We start from the raw sequence: 12,198 nt of genomic DNA, 5'->3' as shown, positions 1-12,198 counted from the left end.
TTTTCACTTATTTAATCGTGTGTTTATTCATATCAATCTTGGCTTGTAGATTTTTATTTAATGGGTTTTAATCTCTTACCATATTGTTTGTTCTTATGCTCAAAGTAGCCACATTGACCAGTGGAAGACTTCAAGCCAACTTCTATATCCCTTTGATACTCTCCTCTTATTCTGTGAACAGTTTACCTGATTGTCACAATAAGATATTCTAGTTCCATTTTGGACAACCACTGTTTCTGACTTATGTCCATTCATCATGGGGCTACCGTTTGTTTTAATAATTATTTTTAGAAATGAAGATTTGAGTGTGCCTATTCTCAGTAGCTTTTCATTAGACAAAGTCTAAAGTAACAGATGTATATATTATACACACACACTTTCTATATCTACGTGTATGAAAAGAGAAAGTTATGAGTCTACATTAATACTTCCAATTTAAATCCAACCATTTAGGCTCTACAGTCAGTATTTGTAACTCTCTTTTCCAACACATAGAAAACTTGATTCCTGTTAACCCAATATATTGATTTTCTTACTTTCTTATTCCCCTGTGTGTTATCACAGTGACCGATTCCTCACCAGGGCAGCCACCTCTCATGGAAGGGCTTTTGCTGTACACTGAACCCCTGGGGTTTAATTTGCTCAAATACTCACCTTGCTAATTAATCCCTGAATCCTGGTGGCTCACATGAGCTCACTCAGTTACCTTCTTTTCTTGGCTCCCTGGCCCTCTGTGCCCCTGTTCCCTTCAGATCCCTCCTCACATCCACCAGTACTGCACGTGGCCTTTTTCCTCTCGCATCCCTAGACTTCACTGATGCCTCCAACATCAGTTGGAGAAAAGGAGAACACTTGTGATAAAAACTTTGACTTACAGATATACTTGGGCTTTGAATCTAACTTTATAGTACTGTCTTGCTTAGAATTTTTCTAGAATATAAATTTGAAATCGCTGGTGGAGTTTCTGGCTAACCTTCTCTTTTATCTCCTCATAGGATACTCAGATTCATAACATTCCTGTCTGCTTTCAAATGTCTGACATGTCCTCTCAAATATATTTGTAATTTAATTCTGAGATGGTAAAGCTTATGTGAGAGGGTGGCATTTCACTATCCAGAGTCTTACTAGCATACTCCAGATGTCTTTTAAATAAACTATGAAAATCCTCATAGTTTCAGTCATAATTTTTGAGGCTTTCTGTTATTAGTAGCTGAAAACATCCTAAAGGAAATCCATTTAAATTGCTTGTTCTTGAGATGTGTAATCTTTATATCATATTTTTTGATTGAAAAGCTTCTTTGATTGAAAAGCCTTCATGTACACTGTGGGTTTTGTGAGTAGTGTTTGAATATTGTGAGTATTGTATGAGCATGAGAATTCTTTTTTATTGATTGTTGTAAAACTGTTGATTTTTTTTTTAATTTCCATTGTTTTGGACTTGGTCAAGCATGATACAAAACAAGGATATCTAAGGGAATTGTGGATCATTTTTCAATGTTCTCAAGATATGATATGAACAGCAAAAAAGAAATAGGGAAATGAGATAAGTATACATGTATGTATATAGGTGTATGAGTAGCTATATGTAATATATATGTAATAAATATACATTACATATATTACAATTATATAATACATTTTATATGTGTGTGATATATGTATTGCACACATGTATGCAATACCCACACACACATACATACACATATTTAGAGAAAAAGACATGTATCTTTCTATAGTACTATACTTAATCACAAAATTTAGGATTTATGGGAGACTTCAAGGAACACAAAAATTTCTTTGTTCCTGATTCGTGTTTCCAAACCTGTGACAGTTCAGCTGGCAAGTATGGTCCCAGGATTTGGGACCATATTAATAAATATCCTAATGATACTAATATAAGAAATCAAGCCAGGAACAGTGGCACATGCCTGTAATCCCAGTAGTTTGGGAGGCTGCAATAAGATGATCACAGGAGGCCAGCCTCAGCAATTTAGTGAGAGTCCCAGTACCCCAAAAAAAAGAAAAAGGAAAAAAAATCAAAACTATTGCACAATGATGCGCAACTATAGATTCTGGGGATGCTCAGTCAAGATATGCTGGGGATAAGGACATTCTATTAGAAGTGCTCTCTTATTTGTGGACTGTGCACAGCAGCTGATATTCCTTCCTGACCTGTGGCATAGTCACCTTGCACTCAGGATCTCAAACCTCAGTAGTCCCTTTTCACCGTGGATGGTCATTGGGACTTGGGAAGATCATGTATGTTGCCTGGTATTTGGGAGAACAGCAGTGATCCATGGAGGAATTACATCAATCTACCTGCTGCCTTGCATAAGCTCCTTAGTATACACACTCACCACATCTAGCTACACTTAGACATATCTAGATTTTCAAAAGAAGAATGTATTATCTGAATTGATAAAGTGCTTTCTATAAAAAAATAATACTTTGCTTAATGCTGCTTTATCCTTGATGACTGAAAGCATTTATTGAAGTTCATTGATTCATATATGTGGGTATTTATTTTAATAATTAAGAAAATAAAGGGACTGGGGTTATAGCTCAGTGGTAGAGTGCTTGTCTAGCATGTGAGGCATTGAGTTTGTTCCTCAATACCACATAAAAATAAATAAATAAAATAAACACATTGTGTCCATCTATAACTATAAATAAATAAGCAAACAGACAGACTAGGGATGTAGCTCAGTGGTAAACAACCCCTGGGTTCATCCAGTACTTTTTTTAAAAAATAAAATATAATCCTTATTAAAAGGACATTGTAACTTTGCTGTGACAGATATTTTGTTCAATAAAAGATATTGATAAAATGGGCAATGAAGAAGGGGACCAAACTGGCTCTGATCTTGTGCTAGATTTTTATCAGTTTCCCAGTGTGTAATTAGTCATTGAATTGTTAATATGTTTGTTGATTTATTTGCTTCCTCCTGGCCTCAGATTCTCTATCTCCTCATCACTTTTTCATGACTTTGCTAAAGGCCCCTTGTTTTTTGAGCTCTGTTCTAGGTGCTCTAAGGAAAGGCATGCTTAGATTGCAAAGGGAGGAAAAAGGCACAGTTTCTGACATCTGAGGCTTGAATTTTAACGAAACAGAAGGAGGACAGTTGGAAAAAAATGTTGATTTACTAAGAATATCTCTTAATCTGTCTGTGCTACTATAACAGAATACATGAGACTGGGTAACTTAGGATGAGCAGAACTTTATTGGCTCAAAGTTCTGAAGGTCGGTAATTCTAAAATGAAGGCAGGGCATGCGGTGAGTTTTTATCTGTGTCATCACATGACAGAAGATAGAAGGGCAAAGAGGCCCATGGGGGGTGGTCCTGCCCTTTAATAATGGCATTAACCCATTTATGAGAGGGGAGCCCTCCTGACCTACACACCTCCCTTCAATGCCAACTCCTAACACTTGCATTGGGAATTTAGGCTCAATGTGAATTTTGAAAGGAACAAAAACATGCAAAGTACACAAGAACATAACAATCACAGAACATTAAAGAAACAGGAAAATTGGCTGGTACAGTATTGCATGTCTGTAGTCCCAGAAGCTCAGGAGGCTGAAGCAGGAGGATCACAAGTTCAAGGTCACCTCAGAAATTTACCCCTGCCATAAGCAATTTAGTGAGACCCTTTCTCAAAAAGTAAGAAGAGCTGGGGATGTTGTTCAGTGATAAAGTGCTCCTGGGTTCAATCCCCAGTATCAAAATAGGAGGGAAGAAAGGAAAGAAGGAAGGAAAAAGAAAGAAAAGAATACCTAGACTAGAATTCAGTCACTATTACAATTTTATTACAGGCTCGCAGTAATTCATAGAATTTTTCCTTCTTCACAATCATGGTCTATTTCTGTATCTCTAGTGGACATGTATCCTTATTTTCCTCTGATCTGCATCTAAACCTTCTTATTGTCTTTGGAGAAGCCCTTACGAAAGATCCTCTTCTATCATGTGAGTTGTCAATGCCAAGTGCCTCTTTTCCTACTTGTCTTGTGGTCATGCAAATCACACACACATGTACCTCAAGTCTGAATCAGAAGCCAAAGTGGCAGAGTCTGCTAAGGCTTTTGTCCTGGAAAAGGTGTCTATAGTGGTGGTGGCTCATCAGGGTTTCTGAAGCTCTGATTGGCATAACAATCCCAGGGCAGCGTCTAGGCTCTGGCACGGGTGTGGCCAGCAGTGCAAATTGGCATGTCTTGGCAGAGACCCCAGTAGCAATGTCCATTTCTGTGGTGTGCTCTAAGGTATTTTTCCTTGGCTCTGTTTACTCTTAGTTCTGCAGATCTCCTGATGTCTTTCTTTGCATTAACCTGTCAAAAATTGTTCTTAAGGCTTTCTAAAATCAGCTGCCATCAGTTTCTGATTCTTATAGCCAAAAAACTTAACTAAACCATTTTATTTGCAAAAAGTGAAGCTATCATAACCAGCATCCTGCTGCTGTATAGTATTTAAACATACTTTTAAATTCCTGCATAATATTTGAGTTGCTGCAACTTAGTGAATAAAACAATTATTTTATGCAGAAAAGTAGGTCACTTATAAACAATCCAAATGTATCTTTGTATGTGTTCTTTTCTAGTTTCATTTTTCCTTTGACAATCACTAGGCATTTGTTTATTCAGTCAAAGGGTATAGATACCTTTTCTTCACACATTATATGCTGTGAAATAGTTTCATTAGTTTTTTTTCCCCCTAATTTTAATGCTACTAGGAGAACGTAGGGATTTCAATTTTATTATGTTCTTATTTACTGGAATGGTATTAAAGAGTCCATTTCCTGATATTCTCCTTCTCTTGCTCTCCTTCTCTCCTCCCTCTCTCTCTTTCCATACACACACACACATCTCCATGTATATATTTATATAGATGCAGATATATTTCAAGCATCTCATAATTCTAGTTTATACTCTGGTATAAAAAAGAATGCTGTTCCCACGCATTTTTCACTAATTGAGAATTTACTCATTTTCTCCTCTGGAAACAAGAAGTTCTTATAGAGATACCTAAGTAGAGGGAATCTCCTGAGACATGTTACATTTTAAACATCCTAGATTCTCAAAAACTAAGGGCTGGACCACACCTTGAGAAATGTGCTAGGAAGGGGATTCACTAGTGAAAGCTGAAATAAATGGCTTCAGAGACATTTCTGGTCCTGAGAATCTATGTTGTTGGGGAAAGTCCACCTAGAAACCTGCTGTGTCTGAAAGTGCCAAAGTCTGTGACTCTTTTACATGTTTCCCTCATGGCCTAATTTTCTCTCCCTTTCTCCTTCTTTTTTTTTTTTTTTTTTTTCTTCCTAGAGAATGTAATCTTGACAACATTTCTCTAATGGTCACTTTCTCATGAGATCTTTTTAAGCTCAGCCAAGCTATGACTGGGCATTTACTTTCCTTCATCTCCAGGGTCTGGATGGAGATATGCATTATTGTTCCAAAATGCGACATTTCTATTGGTAAGTTCCCTTTTGAAAGCAGGCAGCAATAAGTAAAGATAAGCATGGAGGTGAAACGTGTTTTGTATGAGATAACTAAAAAATATGGATCAGATAAAGAACTGCTGGATCTCTTTGATAACTTGCCCAATTTTACAGCTTGCTTCACTTGCATGCACTGATAAGACAATTTAAAGGTGACTACATTGCATGGAACATAACAATGGGTGATTATAAATGTTCCTCAACATATAATGGGTTATATCCAAATAAACACTTCATATGTTAGAAAAACATTCCAAGGGGAAAATGTACTCAACACTCCTAATCTACCAAACATCAGAGCTTAGCCCAGCTTGCTTTCAACGTGCTCAGAACACTTACTTTAGACTGCAGTGGGCGAAATCATCTAGCACAAAGCCTGTTTTGTAAGAATGCTGGGTATCTCCTGAAAATTTTTTGAATACTGTTCTGTAAGTGGCAAGAAGAACTAATTGCCTCGGTATACTTTCCTACTGTCATAAAGTTGAAAAATCATAAACCAAACCCTTCGTAAATTGTGACTGTCTGTATTTTGGGCTCCTTGGTTTGCCATCTTTAAATGTGAAATTAGTTGAATTTTTTTTTTAAACTTTCATGGAAAGATTAGAATGAATCAGAGTGTAAGGGTGTGTGACATGGTTTCATTTTCCCACAGGGATCACTCACTGTTAGAATTCAAAGTCATGAAAAGTAGCAGAAGACATCACAGAAGGTCTCTGAACATGGCTTCTGCGTGTATTTAAAGGTTTTCTCCACATCATACACAAGGACATTAGGAGAAAGGAAAGGGTCCTTTTTGGTTCTCACAGAAAAAGGGTAGTTATTTTTATTGAAGAATATGCTGTTGATCAGAATCTCCTGGGATTGCAATGGCCAAAGAATAGCATGGACAACAAATCTGTCTTTTGAAATAGATATGCTTATGTCATTAAGAAGTATATGTAAAGCAGCATGATGTAGTAGAATCCACATCAGATGTGGAGGTTGCGAATCTCGTCCTAGTTCTGTCCCCTAGCTGCTGAGTGCACCTACTTCCTTAGACATGAAATGAAAGATCTAATCTGACAATCTTCATGACCGTTGTTCTAAAATTTTGTAATGTGGTCATTTTTCATAGCTTAAAAATCACTAAGTCATATCTACCCCTTCCTATACAAACTTGTGGGATCAGAATATATTTTGCAAGCCGGCAGAGTGGCATTCACCTGTAGTCCCAGCAGTTCTGGAGGCTGAGGCAGGAGGATTGGGAGTTCAAAGCCAGCCTCAGCAATTTAGCTAAGCACTTAGCTACTCAGCAAGACCCTATCTCTAAGTAAAATACAAAAAAAAAGGTCTGGGATGCATCTAAGTGGTTAAGTGCGCCTAGGTTTAATCCCTGGTGTACACACACACACACACACACACACACACACACACACACACATTCATTCATATTGCTTTTGTCATAACAGGAAGTCTATGAAACACAACGTGCTTGTTCATAAAGTTTCCAAGCAGTCTATACTTCTCCCCATTTATCAATTGCTCTGTTACCAGTCAATGACGGTTCCTAACTCCTTGTCATTAAGCAACTAAAAACAATTCTCTGTAATGGAGTGTGGGTCTGAAATCACATGACCTGAATTGGAATTATCAATTTTAACTGTTAGGAACATAGTGTTCTCAACTGTGAAATTGGTATAATATTTAGTTACTTCTTGTGGTACTTAAAAAAAGATAACATAATCCAATAAGCTATATACATAATGCATAATAAAAATGCAATAAATAAACATTAGTTTGCATTTGTACCCATCCAGATTGGTCATCTTTTTTTTTTTTTTTTTTGTCTAACAGGTGATTAGTGTCTGAAATTAATAGTTACTTCATTTTTTCTTTTGATTAGTGTTAGCCTGGTATATCTTTTCCCATCCCTTTACTTTGAGCTTAACCAAAGCTTTATATTTAAGAGGTTTTTTGTTTTGTTTTCTTTTGTTTTTTTGGTGGGGGTGGCATGGGGAAGTTATTTATTTATTTTTATTCTCCATGCTGGGAATGGCCACCATTCCACCATTGTAACAGATTGTTTTGGACATTTACATTTAAAACAATTAGTAATAGAGCTGAACTAAAAATGAGGATCTAGTGTTTTCTATGTGTTTTCATTTGTTCTTTGCCTCTTTGTCCCTTTTTCTCTGCCTTCAAATCTTTAAAAACTAATTCTATCCTTAATTAAGATTGTCCTAGTTTTTATTTTTTTAATCTTTTTCTGTTGCAGAATTCCATCCAGGATACGATATTGTATGTTGTTTCCTTTCTCCTATTCCTTGTGAATGTGGTAGTTTATCTTAAAATTTTCTTAGTTGTGATTATCTTGATAGTTTTGAATGTCCCTCAGTTTGGATTTGCACGATTATCTTTTCTTGTGCTTGTACTATAGTCAGGAGTATTAGACATCCCTGTGCCTGCAGCTTGTTCTCAACACTAGCTCACAATTAGCCACAGCAATTCCTTGATATTTCTAATGTTAAGTTCTTAAACTTATACAGCATCTGGTCACCTATGTTCCAGATACAAAGCTCTCACTTGCTGTGTCTCTTGGATATATGTTGCTCCCAATTTTGAGATGATTGTTTGCTCTGGAACTTCAATAATTTGATGGGAGAAATAAAATTCTTTTGTTGTTGTAGTTTTTCTTTTTGAATGCTTGCTCCAAGCTCTTAATTCATCTGAGTTGAGCGCAGAATCCCCTCACTATGCTTTTAAATACCCTCGTCTATAGCATACCAAAGTAGATATGTCATTTAGGGTTGATTTAATAATGCCACAATTAGGTCCAGATTTACTACAATTAACCAAGCAACCTATCAGTGTCCTTCTCACAATTTTAGAGTAACATGTTGAATTCAACATATCTGTTTGAGAAGCCCAAATTTATACTCTTCCAATATTATATTCCTTGAACTCTGATTCCATACTATTAGTACACACTTCAGCAAATATTTCCCAAGAATGTTCTGCATAGAGTTTGAAAATAATGTGGTACATTTGGTTTGTGTGGCACTTTCCCAGGAATCATATTTTATATCTCGCCCTCATACTGTGCTTTGACTGGGTCCTATTACAAAGCTTAAAGCAATAAGAAAATTGTGTGTGCAGGTAAGGTGAAGGACCACAACTTCCTTATAGCATCTCTACTTCATAAGAGCCTTAACAGGTTTGTCAGGTAATCCTATTCAGTCAACGAAAGAAGGTGCTTCTACTACAAAGAGAGGATAAGTGGAATTTTTCTGCTTCATCCAAATATTCCCATCTGCCTCTATCCCAAATTCCAGGTGCCATCCTTTGCCAGTGACTATTGTAACTTTGGCATAAAGAAGCCTACAAGGTTGAAAGGTTGGATGCATTTTTTTTTTGATTTTTGAATTTAGTCATCTTTATGATAAGCCTATGAATTTCATTTTCAGAAATTTCAATCCTGTAGCTTTAGGTAACAAAATTTTCTTTTAGTGCAATCATAAAAGCTTCTGAGTCCCTTCAGTAGTCCTTGAACTGGGAATTTAAATCCCTGTGCTTATAATTTTATTTCAAAGTCTCTGATGAATTTAAAAGCAATGAACCAACTACACCATGCAACTTGTTTTCATGAAAATATTCTGTGGTAGTGATCATTTCTATAGGTGTTTGTTTCTGAGTATCAACAGATGATCATTTAATTCATTGTTTGGCCACTGCATGCCATAGACTTATGTTGATTTTCCAATAACAGATTAAAGCAAATGGATAAAACAAAGACCCTACAGAAAATTCTTTGTCTCCAAATCTTTCAGCAAGGGAACATGCTTTGGAAAAAAGTATTCTTGGAAAATGTCCACAAGGACAGAAGTAGAAAACATGAATGTGTTCATCTGCATCATCAATAGTATCAGAGAATGATTTCTAGGTAAACCATAGTCTATTCTGAGAACCTAGCCTTAAAGTTCTTTGCTTTGAAAACTCCTTCAGATATGTTTTAAGTGGAAGTGAGCAGGGACCATAGGATTTTGAAAGGGAAGAGCTGAAGCCTTTCTCTTTTTCTTTCTCTGTCTCTCTCTTTCAAAATTATGTTGGGCTCTTTCCATTTTTCAGTTTCCAAACTCTTTATTATGGCTGACTTTAAAAAAGAATCTAGAGATCTGGCCATAGAATCACTTTAGTATTTGGTGCAGGATTTAGAGATGATAAAGGAAGAGATTCCATGTGGCTACTATCTATAGAAACAAGATGAACAAGAAGATCTTCAAAACCGTACTTTATCTGCAATTGGTTCTGTCCTACACTGACTCTCTGAGTATATCTGTTTATGGCTTACTCCTATGTTCTAGACCTCTTGTATGATATTTTTATTTTTCCAATAAACTGAGCCTGAAAAGTACATGGATAGTGAACCCAGGAAATAGAGTTCAACTTAGTGAACTATAATCCAATCAGTCAAGAATCCATATTTAGGAGCCCTAAGATGGTGGTATCCACTAAATAGAAGTTTCAGGAAAATTATTAATTTTTTTGTTCATTTTATATTTTTGTGTCTACAATATTGAATATCAGCAAATAATGCAGATGAACACGTCCATGTTTTCTACTTCTGTCCTTGTGGACATTTTCCAAGAATACTTTTTCTAAAGCATGTTCCCTTGCTGAAAGATTTGGAGACAAAGAAAGAATTTTCTGTAGGGTCTTTGTTTTATCCATTTAAAGAAAGGATCCTTTTGAAGTTTCCCATTCTGATCCAAATTTTCATCAAACAGTAATACATTTATTCATTAAGTAAAAAAGTATTTATTGAGCAAATGCTAAGTCATCTATTCAGAGAAATATTTTGATATCCGGTGTTTCTTTTTTTCCTAATAAATTTGAAAACCATTCAAATTCTCCAATATTTGTGCATTCTCTAAAGGTGTGGGCTGGAAGCTGAGAGACCAGAAATGTCACATGGGCCCCCAGACAGCCTAACCCACCATTTATCCCCTCCAGCAGGACTATCAGGACACCCACTCCAGAAAGACACTCATCTGGTGAGGTAGCCAGGGGCTGCATCGGTGAAGGAGTAAAAACCTTTTTCTAATTTTCACAAAGCCAGATTATGGGTTAAAGCCTTGCTTCCCACATTTTTCTGAGAGTTTGATATTTCTTTCTTCATTTAGATTCTACTCTTCTCCAAGGTTGGCAATTTTGTCTCATTTCCTGTTTCTCCTCTTTTTTTTTTATTCCCCTGTAAAGAATGCTCCAAAACATGCATTTAAATTTTTATAAAGTACTTGCTTTATTATACCCATATATCCTCTGTTTGTCAAACACAGGCAGTGAATATGAAGATTTTATATGGACATTAAAACAGGGCTATAGCTTATTAGTTAGACAGCTTATAAATGTAAAAAGGCCTGTGTTTACTGTAGTGAAGGCAGGTAGGCTGGGAGAGGACTACCTCTTTCCAGGGGTTAATTTGGAAGCTGCTGTTACACACTTTTCTAATAGATCATCTTTCTATTGGGCAGAAAATGGGAGAGTCAGCCCTTTGCTACACCAGATAATCTAATTAAATTCTCCTCCCTACTGAATTGTGATAAAATTAAAGTCACATTCAAGTAAAGCAAGCTATACATTTCCAGGGAAAATAGCAGAGGTCTGACCAAATAGTTAGCATGGGAATTCTGAATTCCAGATGCACATCAGAAGTACCTGGAAGCTTAGAATTGCTGGTGTCTGCCCAACCTCATAGTATTTTCTTTTTCTTTCTTTCTTTTTTCTTTCTCTTTTTCTTTTTGCATTTCAGAGTACTAAACTTTAAAATGTGGGATTTAGTGTTTTGTTTTTTTTTCATTTCCTAGACAATTTTCTAATAGGTAGGACCAAATACATTGTTTGGCCTATTTGAAGCTTCCTTATCCTGATGTTTGTCAAATAAATATAAGGCACTTGCATGTAATCCAGAGACTTGGTAATAGATGTGCACTCAAAGTCATGATCTGGTAAGTCTTACTTGGCAACTTCATGCAGGGGTCTTGGGACACCTTCCTCTGTTGGTTCTCTTTAGACATGGTTACAAGTCAGTTTGGAGTCCCATCCCTTATCCCTCCCAAGTGTGTATTTTAAAAAGTTAGATGGGAACTGCCACCTCCCCAGAGGGAAACACACAAATGACATCATGGTAGGAAAGGACATTCTACCAAGGCCTTTGTCCTCCTGTGACCTTGAAGCCTTGGGAAAAGAGTAAACAAACCATTCATTTTGGGGTCTTTGTTAGGAGATTAAAATAACATGTCCCAATGTTAATAAGTTATAATATTGGTGAAACCCACTTATATTTACAAATTTGGTTCATCCTACAACTCCTTTAATCCTACCTACCATTTATACAGAGCTTTAAGGCTATGATCTCATTTCATCTTCAGAAAAACCCATTTATGAAAGTACCGTTGCTATACCTTTTAAAAAGTTATCATTAGTAGGTATTAGAGGGGTTAAATACATTTCTGAGGTTACCTAGTTTATTAGTTCTCTGTGACTGTTCTAACAACTTATAAGTCAGATGACTTCAAAACAACAGAAATGTATTCACTCATTATTCTGTAGGTCAGAAGTCTGAAATCAAGGTATTGACCAAGCTTCACTCCCTCTGGAGTGTGTACAGGATTCTTGCCTTGCCTTTCCGTTGACATTTCTTGGCTACCTTGGCTTGCAATAATAGCACTCCAA

The sequence above is a fragment of the Callospermophilus lateralis genome, chromosome 15 (genome assembly GCF_048772815.1).
Source record: "Callospermophilus lateralis isolate mCalLat2 chromosome 15, mCalLat2.hap1, whole genome shotgun sequence".
Classification (NCBI taxonomy): domain Eukaryota; kingdom Metazoa; phylum Chordata; class Mammalia; order Rodentia; family Sciuridae; genus Callospermophilus; species Callospermophilus lateralis.
The sequence above is the reverse complement of the archived record's forward strand: the minus strand, read 5'-3'. Positions refer to the sequence as shown.